The following is a 24472-nucleotide window of genomic DNA, read 5'->3' as shown; positions in this document are numbered from 1 at the left end:
TCCGAAATTTTCGGATCGGATTCGGATATCAATTTTAGATATCCGAAGCTTCGGATATTCGATCCGAAATGGACCCAACAATTAGCACCCAACAATTCACTAAATGTCAATTACAAAACAATTGATCATTGAATCGACATATATGAAGAGCACATACACCAAAAATTGAAGGCTCTGAATGCGTAATATTCTGCTGAAATAATCAAATAAAGCAGCTGAAAGAAGTACAGTACTAAATACAGATGACTAAAATGTGAAACAATGTACTCATATTGAACAGATTTTATACAGCAGGAAGTTCCAATGGTTGAACATCTCTCTGAATTACCAAGGAATGATTTCTAACATGGCTTGTTTTCTAGCATCCACAATGTACTCCTACACCCACATTAAGCTAATCTAAGCGTCAAAAACTTGCCAAAGCTGTCCAGGTCTCCAAACTTGGCATGGTACTTGGCGAGTTTTACCTACTACAACGATAGAAGAACTCTCTATCTCCATGAAAAGCTGCTGTCTCATCTCTCAACAAAAATTGGATCCCTTGAACTTCACACATAGCAAGTCCTCTGCAAAAAATATGTGAGGCCAGACCAGAAAAGTGCGGAGTACAAAACAAAATGATGCATCTCCATAATGTTCTTAAGCTGAATATGCAACTTGTACTCTTCTCCTGTTAAAACCTATAAGAAAAAACTTGAATTATAAACTACACAAAGTTTCAAAACCACTTACATTAGCAAAACTAAATTGCAAATGAAAATCTACGGATTCGCCAGCTTGAGAGAAGAAACATTTTTCGAAATTGGAACAATCATGTAGTTCTTGGCAGATTGGCAGAACGAATAGAACCACATGGATCACTGCTTCGATCTCCTGTAGTATGTACTGTCGAAAATTGGTCTGATATTCGGGATAAATCAATACCATAAGAATCAATTTGTTACAATCTTCAAAACAAAACAACAAAAATAAAAAAAACTGATTTCTAACAGCATTCAATTTGCAAGTTGATGCAAATTGCGAGGTACTACAATGACTTATATATCACATCTTTTATAACACAAACACTTCAGAAAAGACCTGCGCACTGATTGCATTCAGCAAACAGCATTCACCAAAATGCAAAGCAGCTAAAAAATTGGGAGAAAGCCAGCTGGAATAAAAATGATAGTTGAAGCTACAAGAAAGAGCAAGATAAGACACTTCTAGTTATGAATAGTGTGATTTGATCATAAGGAAGAAGATATGCGGAGGACTCCTTGATTTCTTTTCAATTTAATACTAGAAGTAGAAAGCTAAACATCACACCCAACATATCTCAAGAAAACCAGCTATGCTTTGGAATCCAACTAAAAATCAATTGAATAGTGGTCAGACATCTACTTTCTTCACCAGATAATCAGTTCAAAGGCTTCATTACTTCATTTGCATGTCAATCATGTTTTCTTGTTCCAAAATTTGCATATGTTCATTGGCTTCAGAGTTCGGATCCAACAAAATGGACAGTTTCAAAAGTCACCACTTCTTGGCAACTTCCACTACACTTGTTGATTTGAATGTTAAACCGGATAAAAATTCTCTCATCAGCTATGTTCAGAGTTCAGCTTTACAATAAGAAGAGAGGCAATCTTGTTTTAACCACAAAAGATCAACCTGAAAACAGAAAAGAAGCAAGTGACAATCTTGTGTTAACCTTCCCATTTGAAAACCAGTATAACTAAGAATTAATATCATTGACTTTAGATCAAAAAAAAAAAAAAAAAAAAAAAGAAAGAAACGGCCCTCTGATCCTGGCTAACTTGTACATTAGTTACTACTCGTACATAGAATTTTAGGACATTTTAAAACATGGAAGTCTCACAGCATTGATATGTGTTGGAAAATTGGAAGGATTATGTACACAACTCTACGTAAATAAGTTTTAATTTTTGTGGAGGAAGATTTTTGTAGATGATCATACGGAATAATCACTTTTAGTTCATGTAGCCGACCCCACTTATGGGATTACACACATTAAACCCCTTCAAGAGGTATATTTTCAACTGCCCATCAACACACGTCATACAACAGGGACTAACAGACATAGATCAGAATGTTAAGCAGAAGACAAAAAGAAATACTAGTAGATGAATGCATAAAGTGAATGGTTAGCACAAATAGATATGATATGAAGGTACAAGTATAAGTAACAATGGATAACAAACAACTCATCATTTTTTTAAAAAAGTGTTTATGGTGCCTACCTGAAATGGTGGCTTCCTCCATCTCCTTCATCTGACATAGTGACATCTCTTACAATCTACATGATTTTGCCCAAGCAGATGTACTGAAAAGAAAAACCAAAATTTAGCAGACTAGATTAGCATTAATTTGCATGAAAAAGCAACTTGGAAAGGGGGTGACAGGGACTACTGAAAGGAGAAAAGGTAGAGACAGCTACAACTATTTCACAAACCCTCAACACAATCATCTAGTCATCAAAGAAAAGTCTTGCAATGCACTCACCCTCACCACCAATCACCATTACTTACAGCCGAAGACAGAGAAAGCAGCCACATCAGGAGGGAGTACAGCAGCAGGGGAAGGGGCAACACACCTCTCCTCCTCAAGCAGCAGCAACGGCTCTTAGTGGAGCAGACCTTTTGTAATTTAGCAAGAGGACAAGAAGAGTAGCTAGAGTAATTAAGGCATTAGGCCAATGAGAGGAAGGAAAGGAGTAGTATAAATATTGTAAGCCTTAGAGGGCATAACTATCCAGAAATTGTATGCGAAATCTTGGAGAGTAATGGCCTAAAGCCATTGAGCACGGTACACTTTTGCAATTCAATCAAAAATCCAACCTTTCTACTAATTTATTGTCTTACAATTATCATAGAATCCCGTAGAGTATTCCACTTGGTATCAGAGCAACCATGCCGCCGACGCCATTAACAGTGACGCCGGAGCGAGTGGCGGCGCTGGAAGAGAAGGTAGAAGAGATGCTGGAAAAATTAGGGGAGGGGGAGAACTCACTATCACAAGCCTTGCTGAAGCAACAAGCAGAAGCCATGGAGAAGTGGAGGATAAGAGAGGACGGGAAGATGGATAGGTTCCGTCAAGACGTGAATCAGCAGATCCATATGACGGCGGGAAGGCAGGACAAGGTCCTTGACGAGATCCGAGGCGCCCTCAAGGCCTTAGGCAAGCAACCCATCCCGAATGTTGGTACAAACGAAGAGGTGGAGCAACCCCAGAACGTGGGAGGAAACAATGGTTCACCAATCGCGAGTGGTGGCTATAACGAAACACCGGCAGGTGCCGGAGTGCTTAACGGTCTGAGATTCGGCAACTGGAATTTGGGTACGGGGTTTCAGCCGCCACCCAACCCACCTCACAATGGCTACACCGACGAACCACCACACCACCATAACTCCGATAATCGTTGGAAATTCCGCAAACTCGACTTACCTACGTTCGATGGGTCAGATCCGGATGGGTGGATCATACGGGGAGAACAATACTTTCAGTTTTATCGATTGACCGAGGCGGAGAAGTTGCAGGCGGCAGTGGTGGCAATGGAGGGTGACGCTCTGCGGTGGCACCAACGGGAGTTCCGCCAGCGGCCGGGATGAACTGGGAAGATTTGAAGATGAGACTCCTCACTCAATTCCGGCCCGTTAATGCCGGTACCCTTCACGAGCAATGGCTTGCTGTGACGCAGACAACCACGGTGGCGGACTATAGACGAGTGTTCATTGAAAAGGCTGCGCCTTTATCAGATATTCCCGAAAGTTTGTTGAAAGCCCAGTTTATCAATGGTTTGAAGGACGAAGTGAAGGCGGAGATCCGAATGTTGAACCCGTTGAGTTTGGAGGATGCTATGGACTTAGCGGTGCGGGTTGAGGAGCGAAATCGGGTCGCCGGGCTGAAGAAAACGGGTGGGGTATTTAGTAGACCTGGGCCGTACTCTTACCTCAACAAAAGTCCTGCAACAACTATCTTAGGAGCTGGCCAGCCCAATCCGTATCCCATAGCCCAACTCACAACACTCACAATACCCAACCTTTTAACCCAGCCAAAACCCAAACACAAAATAACCCAACTCCCAGTACACCCCAAAGTTCAATTGCCTCAGTTAATCACCCCACAACATCCAACTACAATCGAGTGAGTACTAGTCCAGGGAGGTTTAATGGTGAAGTTCGACGGTTGACGGAGAGGGAGATTCAAGATAAGAGGGCGAAGGGTTTGTGTTTCCCGTGTGACGGTCGTTGGACGGGGCCTACGCATGTGTGTCCGGCCAAGCAACTTAGTGTGTTGTTGGTGGAGGATGAGGAGTATGAGAATCCCGGGGAGCTAGCTATCATGGAGAACGAGTGTAGAGAAGAGGAAGAGGAGATACCAACCGCCATATCTATGAACTCCATGGTCGGATTGTCTAACCCCAAAACCATGAGACTCCATGGAACCATCAGTGACAAAACCGTAGTAGTCATGATTGATCCCGGCGCCACACATAATTTTATAGCTCAACAAGCCGTGAAGGCACTTGGGTTAACTATTACGGGAGACACTCCTTTCGGGGTTTCTTTGGGCAATGGAGAGAACATTAAGGGAAGAGGACAATGCAAGGGTGTGCACTTGAAGTTACAAGGAGTAGAGTTGGAGGACGATTTCTTACCTCTTCAATTAGGCAACTCGGATGTAATATTGGGGATTCAATGGTTGGAGAAGCTTGGGGCCGTGCTTACGAATTGGAAGCTCCAAGAGATGACGTTCACTCTAGACCACCGTACGGTGACCATTCGTGGGGATCCGAGCCTAGCCCGGACGGGCATAACCTTGAAAGCCATGATCAAGACTTTGAGAAAGGAGAGTGGGGGGCTACTTGTGGAGTTGAACCGAATAGAGGGCAAGGAAGAGGAGGGAAAAACCGAGGAGATACCCGAATTTTTGGCAGGAGTGATAGGTGAATTCGAAGGGGTATTTGAGTCTCCTAAGGGGCTGCCACCTATTAGGAATCATGAGCATTCGATCATACTCAAAGAAGGCACGAATCCCGTGAGCGTTCGTCCTTATAGGTACCCCCAATTTCAAAAGGACGAGATCGAGAAGTTAATTGGAGAAATGTTAGAGGCCGGAATTATCAAGCCATCCACTAGCCCATTTTCAAGCCCGGTTCTTTTGGTGAAAAAGAAGGACGGATCTTGGAGGTTTTGTGTAGACTATCGTGCCTTGAACAAAGAGACCGTGGCCGACAAGTATCCCATTCCTGTGATTGATGAGCTCCTTGATGAGTTAAATGGAGCACAAGTGTTTTCTAAGCTAGACTTGAAGGCCGGATATCATCAAATCTTAGTGAGGCCGGAAGACACACATAAGACGGCTTTTCGAACACATGAAGGGCACTACGAGTTTTTGGTGATGCCATTTGGGCTCACAAACGCTCCGGCCACCTTCCAATCGCTTATGAACGAGGTATTCCGCCCCCACTTACGCAAATTTGTCCTTGTGTTTTTGATGACATATTAATTTATAGTGCTAACAAGGATGATCACATTATGCATTTGAGAATTGTTTTAGCTACACTTGAGAAACATACTCTATTTGCAAATATGAAGAAATGTGAATTTGGTAAGGAGGTAGTGGCTTATTTGGGCCACGTAATATCCAAGGAGGGGGTTTCGGTGGATCATGACAAAGTGAGGTCCATGTTGGCTTGGCCCACTCCTAAATCCTTGAGAGATTTAAGGGGGTTTCTTGGACTTACAGGATATTACCGCAAATTTATCAAAAATTATGCCCAAATCGCTTATCCTCTAACTGATCAATTGAGGAAGGATAATTTTGGGTGGAGCTCCAAGGCCGACGCTGCTTTTCAGCAACTCAAGGAGGCGATGACCTCCGCACCAGTTCTTGTTATGCCGAATTTTCAGAAGACTTTCATAGTCGAATCCGACGCTTCCGGATATGGACTCGGGGCAGTTTTAATGCAGGAAGGGCGACCCGTAGCTTACTTTAGCAAGGTGCTTGGACCCGGAGGAAGGAGTAAGTCGATCTATGAGAAGGAATTAATGGCCGTGTGCTTGGCGGTGCAAAAATGGAAGCACTATTTGTTGGGGAGGAGGTTTGTCGTGAGGAGTGATCAACAAAGCCTTAAATACATCACCCAACAACGAGAAATCGGCATGGAGTATCAAAAATGGGTGAGAAAGTTGATCGGATTTGATTTTGACCTCCAATACAAGCCGGGAGTGGCTAATCGGGTGGCCGACGCTCTTTCAAGGAGGGGTGAAGATGAGCAGGGGAAAGAATTGGGGGCTTTATTGTCCACGCAAGGGGTGGATTGGAATGTTTTGACACAAGAAATTGAGAAGGATGCGGAATTACAGCAATTGAAGGAGGTTGTGGAGAAGGGGGAAGCCGCGACAGGGTACACAATAGAGCAGCAGCGGTTGTGCTACAAGGGGCGCGTGGTGATTCCTCGACACTCGAGTGTCAAGGCTGCTCTGTTCAAGGCGTATCATGATTCGCCGGAGGGGGGACATATTGGAGAGACCAAGACTTATTTAAGGCTCGGAGCGGAGTGGTTTTGGAGTGGTATGAGGAGAGACGTGGCGGAGTATACGCGGCAATGTATGGTGTGCCAAAGGAATAAGTTGTCACAACAGTCACCGGCCGGACTACTACAACCGCTGTCGGTCCCGGAACAGATTTGGGAAGACGTGACGATGGACTTCATTGAAGGTCTTCCTCGTTCTAAAGGAATTGACACCATTCTTGTGGTGGTTGATAGATTGTCGAAATATGCTCACTTTATCGGGCTTAAGCATCCTTTTACCGCGTATGGAGTTGCTGAGGTGTTTGTAAGGGAGGTGGTGCGTTTGCACGGGGTGCCGGGAAGTATTATTACGGACAGGGATCGAATATTTGTAAGTGTTTTTTGGAAGGAATTGTTTCGCTTACAGGGAACCGAATTGAAGAGAAGTACCTCCTACCACCCACAAACGGATGGTCAATCCGAAGTGGTCAACAAAAGACTTGAAACGTATTTGCGGTGTTTCGCTAGTGGGCAACCCAAATCGTGGGCTCGATGGCTGGCGTGGGCAGAGTACTCGTACAACACCACCCCACACTCTTCCACTCTTTACACACCCTTCAAGGCGGTGTATGGCAGGGACCTACCACGTTTGATTAGGGTGGGAGCAGGGCAGACCCTTGTGGATATGGTGGATGAGGTGCTGCGAGAAAGGGATGTCATGTTAGATGAGTTGAAATTCAATTTACTTCGGGCCCAGCAAATCATGAAGAAGAATGCCGACCGTAAGAGAAGGGAAGTGGAGTTTTCTGTAGGGGAGTTTGTGTTCCTCAAACTTCAACCGTATCGGCAAAAGTCCTTGGCAAGACGTCCTTTTGAGAAATTGGCTGCAAGATTTTATGGACCCTTTGAGATTATTCAGCGCGTGGGTAAAGTGGCATATAAGCTTAAGTTGCCAGATGAGTGTAAGTTGCACCCGGTTTTTCATGTTTCGCAGCTCAAGCAAGTGGTGGGGGACCGTAATCAGGCTCCTACAATTCCGGAGCAGATAACACCAGAGCTGGAACTGGTGGTGGTGCCAGAGGCTGTTCTAGAGACACGGGCGAAAGCAGGGGATGGTTCAGCTATTGAGGTCCTTATGAAGTGGCTCGGGGTACCTGAATTTGAGTCGACTTGGGAGGATCCTGCAGCTATCAATGCCACTTTTCCAGACTTCCACCTTGCGGACAAGGTGGCTGTTTTAGGGGGGGGGGTGTTGCAATGCACTCACCCTCACCACCAATCACCATTACTTACAGCCGAAGACAGAGAAAGCAGCCACATCAGGAGGGAGTACAGCAGCAGGGGAAGGGGCAACACACCTCTCCTCCTCAAGCAGCAGCAACGGCTCTTAGTGGAGCAGACCTTTTGTAATTTAGCAAGAGGACAAGAAGAGTAGCTAGAGTAATTAAGGCATTAGGCCAATGAGAGGAAGGGAAGGAGTAGTATAAATATTGTAAGCCTTAGAGGGCATAACTATCCAGAAATTGTATGAGAAATCTTGGAGAGTAATGGCCTAAAGCCATTGAGCACGGTACACTTTTGCAATTCAATCAAAAATCCAACCTTTCTACTAATTTATTGTCTTACAATTATCATAGAATCCCGTAGAGTATTCCAAGTCTTAGGATAAAGGTAGCCCTAACTAGAAACCTTAAAATCTGATCTCTTTGCAATATGTACCTTGGAAGAGCAACAGGCAGAAAATGCACTCCTCTGTTACTTGAATTGTTCCCATTGCTCTTCCCTGAAGCACCTAAAAATCCTGGCCTTGTAAACGTGCTATTCCTGAACAATGAGAAGGTAACAGCATGTCAGCTCATGATAATTTGATAAGGTTTTGAAGCCTGTAAAGCAGGTCTGTTTCTATAACTCTCAAATGCAAATGATGAGTTGTACACAGTAAATCATCTTTACGTGAAGAATTATAATGGCTACCAATTAAATAGATAATAATCTACATTCTATAGGCCAGTGGGAATTTTACAATTAATTGTCATCATAATGTAGAAATGCTAAAATTTCTGTTTTAAAAATATATCTCACCCAGTCACAAAACTGGCAGGAGGCTAGACCTCATTTACACCAAAAACATCACATAGTTCAAACTGTTTCCACCCCCACCTCCCCACCCCTATTTTTAGTCCAAAAAAGTTTATCTAACCCCACAAAAGCTAATCTCAGATTTGTTAGAGAACCTTTACCACAGCAAAAACAAGATCTTGTGTCCAAAGAGAAAAAAAAGATTTGAATAAGAGCAGTATTGATAACAATTGACCAGATAAATATTAGATACAACATACCAGCAGAGCTGACAGGCAACAATTACACAAATGGAGGAGAAGCACTCTATAAAACATGGAGCTGTTTTGACCCTCAGTATACCTGACAGAAAAAGAGAACCCTTAGTATGCCATAGTCGTGTAGCAAGTAAGATGTTGACATTTTATGTAGCAAGTAAGATGTTGACATTTTATGTAGCAAGTAAGATGTTGATGTTTTATGTTTCAACTCGGAGATTAATCACTAAAGTTGACTACTATTCCAAAGCCCCCCCCCCCCCCCCCTCCCCCCCAACAAAAAAAAAAAAAAAAAAAAAACTCCTCTATCTTCTCCCTCCCTTTAGATTGCCCGGTGTTGTGAAATAAACACCACACAGAAATATGGTGCAAAGTAGCCTACTAGGTATACAATTTCAAACATTAAAACCTTCAATTATCAATACGCAAAAAATTATATAAAGTTCATATTTGAAATTATACAATGAGACGAATCTAACAAGACTCCCCATTGACTATGTATTTTCTCAAGTATATATCACAGAAAAAAGTCAAAGTAATTTCCGTAAATAGTGTTTAAAGTCAACACGTACCAGCTAAAATGAAATGGAGAAAGTATAAGATAAAACGAAGCTCATCTTAATGTACAAGAAAGAAGCTTATCCAGCTGTATTAATTTCAAAAGAAAATGTAAAATCCAAAGGCAAGGGATCACAACCAATTAATTGTAGAATTTATAGAACTTACAAATTATATACACAATTCCACCAGTTTTGATGCTCAACCATTGAGCTTTGATAGAAACTGGTCAAGATTGTATTCTTCTGTGTATTGTGATTGATCCCAGAGTTCTTCCAGACCATTAAGAATGGCTTTCAAGCCTTTGCCACTTCCAGATCCTTTTTTATTTTCATTTGAATTTCCCTCGGAGTTCTTCAGTTTTAAGCCGCCCTTTCTGGAGTTCTCAGCAGGCGTGAAAAGGTCCAAGAGCTGATCTGTGTTCATTGTTTTCAAGCTGGCATTGTCTGCATTGATAACAGAATTAGCAACTGATACTTTGAATTTCTGAAGGCTCATAACTTTCTCTTCTAGAGTTCCCCGCATGATGAGACGATGGACATTCACTACTTTCTTTTGACCAAGCCTGTGTGCTCTATCCATTGCCTGGAGATCTCGCATTGGATTCCAGTCATGCTCCATAAAAATAAGAGTGTCAGCTGATGTCAAATTCAAACCAAGCCCGCCAACATGCGTTGTAAGCAGCAATACGTCAATTGTAGGATCAGAATTAAAAGCTTTGACTATATCAAAACGCTTTTCTGTATGTACGGATCCATCCAAGCGCAGATATGCCACATTTCTCATATGGCTACGGAACAAGTCTCTTTCTATTATGTCCAACAAGGCCTTATGCTGAGCAAATATCAAAACTCTATGCTGACCAAAGTTGATCATGCTTTCAGAATTAGATGCATCCACACCTATCCCACACTCTTCCAGGATCTCCTGAAGAGCAATCAATTTAGGAGAGTGGTGAAGTTTATGGAGTTCAGAGATGACATCAGGACTTCCAGGAAGGAGATCTGACAAAATATGTTTTAGTGAATCAACTGCATCATCACTAGCTACTAGCAGTGGATGACTGCAAAGTTTGAGCAGGTACTGAAGTGCCTGGAAGATATGTGATGATGCTTTAGGAGCAACTTTTTCATCCTTAGCCTCTTTGTTGGAGTCATCCAGATTGACAATACTTGATATTTCCTTTTTAGCATGAGAGCCTGAAAACTGCTCATATAGTTTCAATTGAACAGGGCTAAGGTCACAATATCTGTCCTGAATGATTTTCTCAGGAAGATCAGATAAGACTTCGTCTTTTGTTCGTCGGAGCAAGAACGGCATCACCTGCTTGTGCAGAGCCTCCATAGCTAAAGCACCAGCTTCAGCATCCTTAGCAGAACATTTCGGATCTCTTGCTGCCAACAAGGGCTTTCCATATAAAGCTTGAAATTGCCTATCAGATCCAAGAAAACCAGGCATCAAAAAATCAAAAAGAGACCACAAATCCAAAATGTTATTTTGAATAGGAGTTCCACTGAGTATAAGACGATTTTGAGCTTTCAACTGTTTCACCGCAGCAGTAATCTTAGACCTGGCATTTTTTATAACATGCCCCTCATCCAAGATGCAATAATTCCACTGAAGCTGCCCAAAAAAATCGACATCTTTACGCACAACATCATATGAAGTGATGATAACATTATGCTTGTTGAAGAGACTTCTAATGATAATGCGTTCCTCGGCAGAGCCAGCATATTGAAGAGTACTGATAACAGCAGGATCAATAAACTTCTCTATCTCATATGCCCAATGACCAACAAGAGTTGACGGGCAAACAATCAAAGAGGGAAGAGGCTCTTTGCCATTATTTATCAGGCGATGTTCGGCTATATCTGATGCAACTATTGCAGAAGCTTGTAAGGTTTTACCAAGTCCCATATCATCGCATAAAATTCCATGCAATTTAAAACGTCTAAGGAAAGCTAACCAATTAATGCCTTCCTGTTGGTATCTCCTTAAGGTTACCTTTAACTCGGTAAAAAGTTTATAGTCATCGATGCTAGAATTATCAAGTAGCTGCTCCAAGAATTTTGCATCCTCTTTGTCTCGTAACAAGCTTTCATTGATTCCAGCAGGCGGAGCAAGGCCGCGCGCCAAAGGAAGAAAAGGCACCAATGCAGCAAAACTCCGTGTCACACTCTGCCTTACCGAAGCATCAGAATCACTCATGCACCTAAGAAGAGGAACAACTAACAAGGGAGCATAAGGGACCAGTTCCATTCCCAATCCTTGGACAAGCAGACCAATAAGCATACCTGCTCCTTGTCTGGCAGGAACAGATGCAGTATCACCCAACATAGGCACAGCATTCTCAACCACAGATGCCATCACACTAACTATCATGGACTTTGCCATAGTAGTAATACATCTGGAAGCGGCTAATCTAACAGCAACATGTGAATGACGAACACATCTGAAAATGCATGGGAGGAGAGTGAGCAGTTTTGGCTTTAATGCATCATCCAGCAAAGGGGCAATTGAGCGTACCACTTGTATGTTATTTATCAAAAGTTGAGGATCACTGATAGATTCAATTGCTACCGTAATCTTTTTCTCTTCAGCAGAAACTTCCCCTTGCAGATCAATGGGCTTAAGAACTTCTGAAAGACAATCCCATAACTTGGGAATTTTGTCAAACAAGGAAGCCCCAAACTTTTTACACAAGTGTTTAAGAGCAAGTTCAGCTCCTCGCCTGCTGATGAAACCTTCAACCTTTGATCTCTCTTCAACACTAGCTACTGAACGACCCCTAGACCTCTGATTTGAACTCATGCTTCTACATAAAAGGAGTTCCTGGTCCTCAATGACTTCCATTGATGTTATGATTCCTGCTTGAGGTGTCTCAGAAGGGTCCATGCAGGTCAAACTACAAACGTTCTTGACCAATTTTTCATTAGGACTGGGTTTACGTGCAATACAATCATTGATGAGCTCGGCAAGAGCTTCAGCAGCCTTCTGTTGCAGTATTTCCTCTTGTTCTCTTTTCAGAGAAGCCATCAGGGGCAAGATAATTGGATTAAGCCTCTTAGGAAGATCTGAAATCCATACAATTGCAGCGGCAATCAAAGAAGAAACAGTAACATGCAAATTGCTTTGCACACACTTCAAATAGCCAGTGGTTGTCAGTAAACGTTGTCTTGAGGATTCTACATCATCTAAAGCAAGCTTTTCTCCGAGACTCTCTACAGAGCTATCATAGCTAGGCAGCACAACTTTCAGAGCAAAGTCCACTGCATCATCCATACCCAAGTTTCCAAGGTCAATACTAGTAGTTGACAAAAGATCCTTCAACATTCCACATGACTCAACAGCTTGGAACAAGTGACTGGCTTCACTGCGCATCTTGGAGTATGTTCTTGACAGCTCAGCATAAGGTAGTGATGAATCTTTTGTTGGCAAAGAAGGATCAGTACAGGCCAACAAATCCAGCAGCCAAATCTTAAATTGTTCAAAAAGAGCAGAATTAACTCCTTGTGCTGGTGAAACATCCCCATTTTTCATCTCCTTAAACCAAGCAATCAGAACCATCGAAGATATCTGCCGCTGGACACCAGATGATGAGGATATATCTTTCCATAGTGGATCAGTTATATGGTGTATTGATGACTCTGGCCACTTTGAAGCAAGAATACCCAAAGCTGCTGCAGCCACTACTCGCGTGCGAGTCACAGACTTCTCCGAATCAGCACCAACAACTATCTTGACAGAAGCATCTCCAGAGTCCTCTAGAATGGTCCCTTTTGCAGCCCCTACATTACCACCTCTTCCAGCATAACTGTCCACCTTCACAGCCCGCATTTTTGCAGCAGTGACAAATCTTCCTTTCTGAGGTGGAGCGACAGGCCAAAACATCTTTGAAATATCCAATTCGGAGCCATAAGGAGTAGTAGCCAACTCCAACCATGAGGAGATATGGGAACTTGCAGCAGTTACTAGATCTATAACAGGGCAATGAAGCAATAGCTTCCACACCCTCTCACTGCACTGTAAAATTTCTTCATTTGACTCCAGAAGTAAATTTTGGAAGACAATTCGAAGGGTGTCACCCAAGATTGAGGAAGGCCAAAAAGAATCAGCAGAAGGCTCAGTGATGTGTCTTTTATATCGAGCTTCAAGCAGCCTTTCCAGCGTTCTAATGGCTGAATATCGAACCGATGAGATACTATGTCTCATAAATGGCCATAAACGTGGAGCCAGAGCTGATAACATATAAGGGTTTTCGTTTGCTGCTGTTACCTCCAAATCATCTTTGTATGACAATTCTTCATTTAGATCAAGTTCCTGAGGACCCTGCAGTATCAACGTATCAAGCATATTTCCAGTCAACCCTGCATGAGTATAGATTTCTGCCAGAAGATTCATGACACTACTGGTAGACGGGCTAAGATCATCTAAATCAAGCAAAATATCCCACAACAGCATTACAATCGGATGCAGCAACTGATTCATGTTAGCAACAATGGAAGATGCAGCGGGTATAAGAGCATCTGCAGCAACTGCTCTGACATCATCATCAGGGTCTTCCAGTCCACTTTTGCAAGCAGGTAAAACAAACCCCAGCAAATCAGACATCATCTCTCTCCGTACAGCAATCAGATATTTAATCCCCAACAAGCTGCCATGGCGAATTTCCCATTCTGTTCTCTTTTGCATTTGCAATAATATATTCATAGTTTCACGCACTAATTCAGGAGCCATGTACTTGAGCACAGCCCCTAACGCTTGAGCACATGTTTCCCTCACAGGAGCAACAACTTGATCTGAGACATAATCTCCAAAACGATCCAATGATAGCACACAAAGGAAGCAAATAGCACAGTCTTGTAGAAACTCACAGTTTCTAAGCCATGAATTCCTAGCTGATCCCACCAAATTCATCAGCTCAGGATTCGTGCTAAGACTTTCCACCACATCTACCTTCTTCTCTGCAGCATCAATTGAATCTATCATATGCAAATCACCACCTTCACTCACACTCTTCACCTCTAAAACATCAGATTCAGATTTCATTATTACAGAACCAATATTAGCTTCAGATACAAACAGGGTAGAATCATTTTCTCCATTTTGCTCAATCTTCACAGACATTTGCTCCGAAAATGGTTCTATGCCTTCATGCTTCACCCTTTTCAAAATCTCCATAGAACCATCTTCTGGAACTTCCAAATTCAAGTCGATTTCCCTCTCCCTTTTTACAGGTAAACTCACTTTCTCACTCGCACTATCCACTGCCTGACCACCCCGAGAGCCCGAGTCATTCATAGACACCCCAGCATAAGCACCCTGATAAGTCAAAATTTCCCTCAAGGCCATAATACTCCCATGACGAATCTCCCAAACAGGATCAAACATATCAACAAGAAGCTGCTCAACATACCCATGAAACTGCCAATACCCATCTTCCTCAAGTTCCACCCCATCATCATCAGTAGCCGTATCAACCGATCCCTTACCCGAACCACTACCTCCTCCAAACCCCTCAGACCCACCCGACGAAACAGTCCCCGCCTTCTGCACCCCTACATTCACCCCACACCTAACATCATTCGAATTAACCTTCGCTTTCCTCTTCAAAAGATTCAATTCCCTAGCACTCGGCCTCTGCGACCGAAATGGCCGATACCCACCTCTCTTCCTACTATAATCACCTACAGTTTTCGATGATTCCGAAGATGGAAACATTACAAGATCCTCATCCCTAATCATATCACTAACATCCATAAACTGTTCACACATATCAAGCCCCAATCTCCTACGAAGATTCTTCTTTTGTCTAGCCAATCTTTCTTTAGAATTTTTAGCATTATTATCATCACTAACATCATATTCCTGCCCCCCAGAAGCCAATAAAATCCCAAATTCCAACACTTTATTAATATCAAAACTACGAAACGATGAAATACTTGCCTCATTCTTCGGCTTCAACTCAGGGCACCCGAACCCGGCATCGGAAACCTTCTTCGCCGCAATATCAACCAGCTGCTCGATCGAAACCCGCTTCGAGTTCTCCGCAATAGCCCCAATTGCCTTCGCCGCTGCAACCCTCGTATCCCAATTCCGACTCCTCAAACACTGCGACACCTTCCTCAACAACGGATTCAGCTCCTGAGGGTGCGACCTAGCGATGTCCCCGATTTGCCTCGCTGCTGCGAACCGAGTTTGCTGCGTCGACCCAGTATCGAGCAAGGTGAGGAGACGATTGAGCCGCGAAGATGACTGCTGCTGCGGCTGAGGTTGAGGTTGCGGGACCTGCTGCGCCATGACATTACAGTGAAGAACAGGGAGAAATTGAGATTGAAATCGAAGCAATTGGGGAAGAAATTGAGAAGAGGAAACCCTAAAAAGGGGAAAAATCTGGGGTTTAAGGTGAAATTAGGGATCTGAAGGAAGAAAAAGTTAGCCGGAAAATGCGAAGGAGAATACATTGGAGAGTATATATAGAGAGATAGAAGAGAGGGTTTGAAGGAAGAAGAGAGCTTTGAATCCTCATTTTCTGTTGGCATTTGACAATTTACGAAATACTAACGCCCAAATAAGGCTACCCCACTTTAAAATTAAAATAAAACTAGTATGTGCCCGGGATATAACTAATGATAGAATTATATGTATCTTTTAGGTGAACAAAAGTAGTTGACATCAAATTAAACCCCATAAGCCAAATAATAATAATAATTATAATAATAATGGTTTCAAAAATAATAATAATAAGGGTGTTTCAAAAAAAAAAAAAAAAATAATAAGGGGGATTTTTCTGTGTGGATGGCTACCACCGCGTGGTAGGGGTACTTGAGTGACTCAGTCATGGGTTACTCGAGTTACTCCTGACTGAATAACACCTAAACGAACCCCTGACTGAGTAACTCGAGTAACGCTTGACTGAGTAACCCCTCAAGTAACCCCAGAGGCCTAGACTGAGTAGTCCCTGAAGTAACCCCTGACTTAGTAACCCTCAAGTAACTCATGACCGAGTAACTCGAGTATCATAACCCTGACAGATTAACTCAAGTAATCCCTGATCGAATAACTCGAGTAACCCTTGACCGAGTAACCCCTCAAGTAACTCCTAACTGAGTAACCCCTGACCGAGTAACTCGAGTAACCTCTGACCGAGTAACTTAAGTAACCCCTGACCGAGTAACTCGAGTAACATCTGACCGAGTAACTTAAGTAATCCCTGATCGAGTAACTCGAGTTACCTCTGACTGAGTAACTCAAGTAACCCCTGACCGAGTAACCCCTAACCTAACCCCTCAAGTAATCCATAACCAAATAACTCAGGTAACCCCTGACCAAGTAACTCGAGTAACCCATCAAGTAACCCTTTACCGAGTAACCCCTCAAGTAACCCCGACCCTGCCACATATAAAAATTTGTCTAATAAGAAATTTTTCTAGTGCATAGATTTTAAGAAACATTAATACAATAATAGAGTCTTGAAATCTATACATATGATCATATAAAGCGACCATAGATTGGAGACATATGATCATATGCATATACTATATTGATTTGATACTTTGTATATGATAAGACATTAGCATATAGAAACAAATAGTTTTTCCTAGTCTGTTGATCATGTGCTGAAGTGCAAGAGTACTTACTGATAATATAAACACAATCTTAGTTAAAATGAATTAATATCATAAGCATAGATGGACAAACAGTTTCCTACTATGTTGATCTGATCTAAGTGGAAGAGTACTTTTTTTGACAAATATAAACACAATCTTAGTTAAAATGAATAAAACAAAAGGACAATTAGCATCCTAAACACATAACAAATCAGCCACTTTAAATATGAATTTTACTTTTTAAATTACTAATAAGAATGTAGAAAGCCATAATTATTACATTTACATGAATAAGTATCGACTATAAATAATCTATCATATAATAATAATGACCCCCCCCCAAAAAAAATATTACAATTTTTAGTTGGTTTGACCACGATAACTAAATCTTCAAACCCCCCTCTATACTTCTTAAGCTTATGTTGTTGACATGTCTTTTGTAGTTGTCATGCTTCCCGTGCAGTGATAGCTAAAACAAAATTAATCACAAACTAATAGAGTACAAATTAACAAAATTCAATTACATATACACTACGACATACTTCGTATCCAAAGTATAATCATATGAGCTTATGTTGCCGACATGCCTTTTATAGTTGTCATGCTTCCCGGACAGTGATAGCTAAAACAAAATCAATCACAAATTAATAGAGTACAAATTAACAAAATTCAATTACATATACACTACGGCATACTTCATATCCAAAGTATAATCATATGAATATATGATTTATAAAAGTTGTTTGATAAAGCACATACGTGTATAGTGTATTGCATGCTGAATTAGCACGTGCATACTAATAGTCTAATACCTTGCTTGCTTGCTATACTCTAAATGGAATAAAAACGAAGAAAAAAAAAGCATTTGATTAAATTGACCAACAAACATTTAACACTAAATTATAGATCCAAAACAACATGTAATCTCAAATTCTCAATATGCTTTTTGTACAATCCTCAATCTTCCCCTAATGAACCGATTTATATGTAATCTAGCAAGACTAAAATTGTAGTTACAACCCTACGTAGTACTCGTAGTATTGTAACCACCATATATACTTCTCACAAAAATACTACTATACAAACCACTAATTATAAATATAAGAAAATCTAGTAGAAAAATCCCCGTCATACTTCTCACGGAAACACTACAAACTCACTAATTTTAAATATAAAAAATTTAGTAGAAAAAATCATGTCATACTTCTCACGGTAACACTACAAACCCACTAATTTTAAATATAAAAAATTCAGTGTCATTATTATTTTTTAAATTGAGTGTAAAATTGGAATAGCAGTATATGTAGTATTTAGAATATACTCACTACTAACTTTATTATACAAAGTCCAATTAATCAAAATAACATGCTTTCTTCAATTCCAAGTGCCCACAAATTAAGCATAATCAAAGACGTAAAAATTGCATTACATACCAATTTTTTGACGCCGCCAAATTTGCCGATTACTTTCTGTTCGACTTCGAGTTTTCGATTGAGCCTTCAATTCGAGAAAACACTAATTAAATTAGGGGAAAAAAACCCCAATGTTACTCTTACAACAGTGAGTGGCTGCATAGAGTATATATGGAAAGAATTAAACCTTATGACCATGAGAAAGATAATTATCATGTGCAAAAGGAATGCATTAGCAAATTAAAATCATAGTTGAACAAAGAATTTGAAAAGAAGAGATAAAATTCAATTGTAATGTGATTAAAATAATTTCAAGTTGCAAGTAATCTTACCAAGCAAAATAACGTACAATACATATTATTGGAGATGTTGGAGTGTAGGAGTTTAGGAGAGTATGGGATAATGATTGAAGAGGAATAAACTGTAAGTGTATATTGATTTAGTAGTTCCTTTAACAAATTTAAAAAGTGTGTTGTTAGATAAAAAGGAGGGAGTAGTTATTTAGGAGGGAGTGTATATCCATAATTATCCTTTTTTTTTTTTTTTTTTTTGAAATTCAAATCTAATACTCAATAGAATAGGCTGTTTAGAGAGATTAGGTGGAAAAGGCGGGAGTGAATGAGAGATTAGTATTGGGGATTTGGAGGATTTTCGTGAAAAGTGACTCTTAAATTATATTATAGACTAGAGTGTACCCGTGCAAAATGCACGATATATATATTTTAAAGAAAGATAATACTACAAAGATCTAATAACAATAATATATTTTAAATATGTGAAGTTGTTTGTGATATAGTAACTGACTCTTTTATGTGGTTGGGTACTCCGTGTAGCTAGCTAGTATAGAAGTTACTTTATCAGTGTTATAGGTGTTACACTGTCAATGTTATAGGGGTTAGCCGTTCAGTGTTATTGTTGTTATCTCGCCAATGTTATAAGGGTTATGCATTTTTTTGTTATAGAGGTTAATCCAGTTTGCTTGCCGCAAAAAAAAAATAAAAATAAATAAAATGAATAAAAAAACGTGTTGTCACATAAAAAACATTATGTATGTATCTTTTGTTTCGATGATTATTGAATTAATAATAAGGTAGTTAACTGATTTTAAAAATATAATAAACAATTGGAATAATTTTTAAAGAGGAAAACAGTGGAACTTATGGTAGCGATATTATTAAAAAAAAAAAAAGTAAACATAATTTTGGAAAAAAAATGTGCAATTATTGTAATGTTGGTGTTTTTAAAAAGAAATTGGGTAATATAATAAAATACTACGTTGGTATTTTTTTGGGGTAGAGTGCACCCGTGCAAAATGCACGGGATATATATTTTATAGAAAGATAGAATTACAAAGATCTAATAACAAAAATATATTTTAAATACATGAAGTTGTTTGTGATATAATTATTGACTCTTTTATGTGGTTGGGTACTCCGTGTAGCTAGCTATTATAGAAGTTACTTCATCAGTGTTATAAGGGTTAACTGTTCAGTGCTATTGTTTTTATCTCGCCAGTGTTATAAGGGTTATGCGTTCGTTTTGTGTTATAGAGGGTTACTACGTCAATATTATAGGGAAAAAAAAACGTGTTGTCACATAAAAAAACATTATGTATGTATCTTTTGTTTCGATGATTATTGATTTAATAATAAGGAGTTAATTGATTTTAAAAAATATAATAAACAATTGGAAGAATTTTTAAAAGGAAAATAGTGCAACTTATAGTAGCAGATTACTAAATATAAAAAAAAAAATACACATAATTTGGAAAAAAAAATGTGCAATTATTTTATAAAAAGAATTGGGTAATATAATAAAAATACTAAGTTGGTAGTTTTTTTGGGGTAGTGTGTGTTATTAGGAAAAATAATAGTGGAAGTTTTTTAGGAGGGTTTTTTTTTAATTTTTAAAAAAATGATGGGTGGAAGTTTTTTGGAGGGGCAAAAAAAAAAAAGAAAAAAAAAGGAAAAAAAGGGAGTGAATGAGAATTGAGGGATTGGGTTTTGGAGTGATGTGGTGAGAAGTTGTTAAAATGACTCTACAATTATATATTAGATTAAATTAATTTTATGTTATGGATAATTGGAATTTTTTTTATTAATATAAAATTGGGGCTTGGGCTAACCTACATGTTATGTTATTATTTGGTTATTATGAGGTCCATTTGATTTTGGGTTTTAAGACTATAATTGAAAAGTCATGATCCAATGGAAAAGTGTGTCTAATGGTATATTGATTGGATTTTTTTGTAAGAGCGTTTAAAGAGTTATAAAAGCTTACAATAAGAATCAATCTCAAGCTCCCCTGAAATTTAGAGAGAAACTCTAACCACCTTAGTTAACCCTCACTTTTTAATTAGAAATTTTTTCCGTCAAATGATACTCTATATAATGATATATTGATATATGTGTTCAGATTTAGTTTTGACATATTCATTGATAGGTGACAAATGAGTTTTTTTAGGTTAACAATAAATAAAGTTTATTTAGATTGGGTTGTGTAGATATATCCTAGTAAGAGTTTTTTCAGTTCATGTGTTGGGTTGAGTTGGGCTAATTTAGGATAGGTTATAGCTTTGCAGTCGGGTATAGAGTAGGAAAATCGATTAATTCAAGATGGATTAATTTAGAATCAGTTATTAATCTTGCTAAGACCGCTCATCAAAACACGAGCGAAGGGATTAGGGGAGTGTAAAGGCAAGAATGATGATGAGATAGATCAAGTTTAACTTTTGGTTATTGTACCTTGATTTGGTTTGCCTTAGTATTATTAAACTAGGGGAATGAATGAAATGCCTTTAGCTCAAGAATGTACCAACTACACAAGTAATAATGAAAGTTGTCTTGCTATTGCAAGTACTGTAGTTGTCAATGGTCTGTATAGCTGGCTGAACTGGGCTTTACTCCAAATATATTTGTCTAAACATATAACATTGGACTTTGTTCAAAGATTTTGGCCCAAACTTACAACTGTTTTTCCCAAATTGGGCCAATGAGAATATGAGATCATTTGTCGAGATCAGCCCTAAAATTTAAATACATATTCATTTCAAAATAATTAAACTTTCTTCATTATACATCAATTGACTTTTACTACAACTTTATACTAAAATATTTTGAACATATTTTATCATACAATATGCTGTAATAGATATTTGTATAAAGTTTCATAATGTAATTTTTAAAAAAATTTATTAATATTTTATTATATAATAATAAAGTCAACCTATTACATTGACATTTGTACAAAGTTTAAGGGCCTGTTCTCATTGACTGAACTGAACTGAACTGAACTCAGCTGAACTGAACTGAACTGAACTGAACTAAACTGAATATTTTATAAGAGAAGGAAATTAGGAGCTGAACTGAACTGAAATGAATATTTTATAAGAGAAGGAAATTAGGAGCTGAACTGAACTGAACTGAACTGAAATGAATATTTTATAAGAGAAGGAAATTAGGAGCTGAACTGAACTGAAATGAATATTTTATAAGAGAAGGAAATTAGGAGCTGAACTGAACTGAACTGAAATGAATATTTTATAAGAGAAGGAAATTAGGAGCTGAACTGAACTGAACTGAACCGAATTGAGCTGAACTGAACTGAACTCAGCTGAACTGAACTGAACTGAACTGAACTGAATTTCAACGTAAGAGAACATGCCCTAATTGTGTAAGATTTAACACCTTAACTAGTATGTGTTCCGGGCAATGCCCCGGAGTGCTAGTTTATACTTTGTACTTCTTTAATTTGATATATGTTGAACTGTTGGTATAGCTAGTGTAAGATTTTGGCGTTGCCTTGGATGTTACGATTTTTTTTAATCACATATGTATTTATTTTCTAATCTTGTTAAAAATAAATAAATTAAATAACCTCTACTATAATGTTAATTATGTGAAAATTAAAAATTAATAAAAGGCGGTTGAGATGGTAAGTGTACAACCATTATTTGTTGGAGGTTGCGGGTTCAAATCTAGACCAAAACATAATTTATTTATTTTGTTAAATGAAGTTGCAAATTTATGTGTCGCATGTACTTTGAATAGTGATGTGGCATAATGACATGATGTTATATACATTGAAGAGTACCACATGGCACTGTTCCTTTAAAAAGAACGTCTTTTAATAGATAGTATAGATATAAAATTTTTAAATTTACTTTATATTTTGTTTTGATAAAATTACATTATTGATTTACATAATAGTATTTCATGTTCATAAATATATTCAATATCTTTTAAGTTGAACACAAAGTTTCATATGTGACTAGTCAGACCATGTGCCCGGGGGTTACTCCGTCGGTTGATTGGTACTTGATCAAGGGTTACTCGGTCAGTCAAGAATCATTCGGTCAAGGGTTACTTAGCTCGGTCGGTCAAGAATTACTTGACTAAGAGTTACTCGGTCGGTCAGAGACTCAGAGGTTACTCGGTCAGTCAGGGATTACTTATCAAGGGTCGCCTGGCTCGATCGGTCAGGAGTTAATCAATCGATTAGGGATTACTAGATTAGAAGTTATCCGATTATTATTTAGATGTGTGTCAACTGACTACATGATGTGACTAGCCAAAAGAAAAATCACTGTAAATAGAAACAATTAAAAAAGGGCTTGTCCCAGTTTATCTCCTAGATAAACAAGGGATGTTAATCCCATGGCATAATAGTAAATAAATTGAAAGTAAACAAAAAATGAAATTGTAAAAAAAAAATTATTCTTCCTCATCTTCTCCGCCAAACCCGAGCGCCGCCATTACCCATTACACCTGAGTACCACCACCATTTTCTCCGTCATGAGTACCACCACAGCACTACGTACGACTACAACCTTCAGTTCAACGTCATCCCGTCGGAGCTTGTTTCGATTAACAATCCACTCCTAGCCGCCGCCGATTAAACGAAAACCCTAATTGTAAAGGGAGAAAAGAAGGGCAAGGTTAACCCTTACGGGGAAGGGTTAGGTCGTCCTCCATTTAAGCCCCTTGAAGCTCTTTCATTTTTCCATTGAATCTGCCATTAATGGTGAAATGACAGTGAACCTGATTTCTTTTATTTTTTTTTTCAGATCTATTAATGGTGAAGGTACAGTCCAATTTGACTTTTTAGATTAAATTACAGAAATACCCATGTTTATTTTGTGGGAAATGACAATAATAGGGCGGGATAAACTTCTCAAGTTTATCTAGGAGATAAATATGAATTCCCTCATTAAAAACTAGAGTACTTTTGAGTTTTGAGGGGACACTATCCGTGAGCTGTTTTTATGATTTACTGCACCACGTATTTCATGTGGTGGACTAATAGTGTGCTCCTGCTTGGTGGGAGCCACCTCCATTTAATTGATTGTACGTAGTCGGTGGAAATGGTTGTTGGGTTGCGATAGATGTAGGGTTTTCTCTCTTTTTTCTAGTTGGGAATCCTTCTATTACTCTATTATTTTTTAGAACATGGTAGATTCTCCTTTTTAATTTATAATTTATTTTATTTATCATTTGTTTGATTAAAGGTATGTACTACATGCAACGTTGGAAAAAATTTGTACCACGTATGTTCTACTGTTCTTCTTGAAAGTTCAACGAACTCATGTATTGTTGTACATTCTCGTATAAAGCAAGAAAAGTTTGAAAAATAAGTTGGTGTAAGAAGAAAGTATAGAGTATCCAAAAAAAAGATAACTAGTTTAAGGTGAAAAAATGTGGATAAAAGTATAAAAGAATTAGTGAAGAGGTGCAAATAATGTATGTAGGGTAAAAAGAGTTAAGCTAGCAACATTTATAAGCCGGAACTTTTTAAAACACACTCAAATTGAAAGTAATTTGAATTTTTGAGGATGAATAAAGGTATGAATATTATCAACTTATAAAATATTCTATGACATAAAATTAATTATTAATTATTTTAATCATTGGTCTCATGCACGCACGACTAATTTTGGCACAAATAATAAGGTCATTGTTAAAAATACAAATGTCAAGTTGAATTTAATAATGAATAAGATAGAATAATGCTTAATTCAAATACGAAGTACTACGTATG

At 39.0% G+C, this 24472-nt stretch overlaps 1 pseudogene across 1 annotated transcript; it reads right to left on the bottom strand.

Annotated features, from left to right (window-relative positions):
- Positions 1 to 969: 969 nt before the first annotated feature.
- On the bottom strand, positions 970 to 15930 carry LOC145610221 (TATA-binding protein-associated factor BTAF1 pseudogene; annotated as a pseudogene). The gene is made up of 5 exons (XR_014106253.1): positions 9583 to 15930; positions 8860 to 8941; positions 8240 to 8344; positions 2244 to 2326; positions 970 to 1653 (listed from the first exon to the last, which is right to left on the bottom strand). The product of XR_014106253.1 is annotated as a TATA-binding protein-associated factor BTAF1 pseudogene (transcript).
- Positions 15931 to 24472: the final 8542 nt, after the last annotated feature.

This window comes from Chenopodium album, chromosome 24, assembly GCF_948465745.1.
Source record: "Chenopodium album chromosome 24, dcCheAlbu1.1, whole genome shotgun sequence".
Lineage (NCBI taxonomy): Eukaryota > Viridiplantae > Streptophyta > Magnoliopsida > Caryophyllales > Amaranthaceae > Chenopodium > Chenopodium album.
The sequence above is the reverse complement of the archived record's forward strand: the minus strand, read 5'-3'. Positions and strand labels throughout refer to the sequence as shown.